The following is a 244-nucleotide window of genomic DNA, read 5'->3' as shown; positions in this document are numbered from 1 at the left end:
GTGAGCAAGACCTTCCAGGTGGTCAGGAACCAGGAAAGAGGCAAGAACTTCCGACCGCTGGGAGCGCCGGCGGCGGCGACCCCGGACCGCCAGCCGGGAGGGGTGGGGCGGGGCTCAGGGGCGTGGCCCGGGGCGAAAGGCGTGGGCCAGGGGTCTGGGCGGGGAGCTGGGCTGGGGGTGTGGTCTCCGCGGAGCCGCCCCCGGGCTGTGCGGCGCGCCAGAGTCGGGCCGGGGCGCCGGGGCC

Source organism: Microtus ochrogaster, unplaced genomic scaffold, assembly GCF_000317375.1.
Source record: "Microtus ochrogaster isolate Prairie Vole_2 unplaced genomic scaffold, MicOch1.0 UNK1, whole genome shotgun sequence".
NCBI classification, from domain to species: domain Eukaryota; kingdom Metazoa; phylum Chordata; class Mammalia; order Rodentia; family Cricetidae; genus Microtus; species Microtus ochrogaster.
This window is presented reverse-complemented; position numbering follows the sequence as displayed.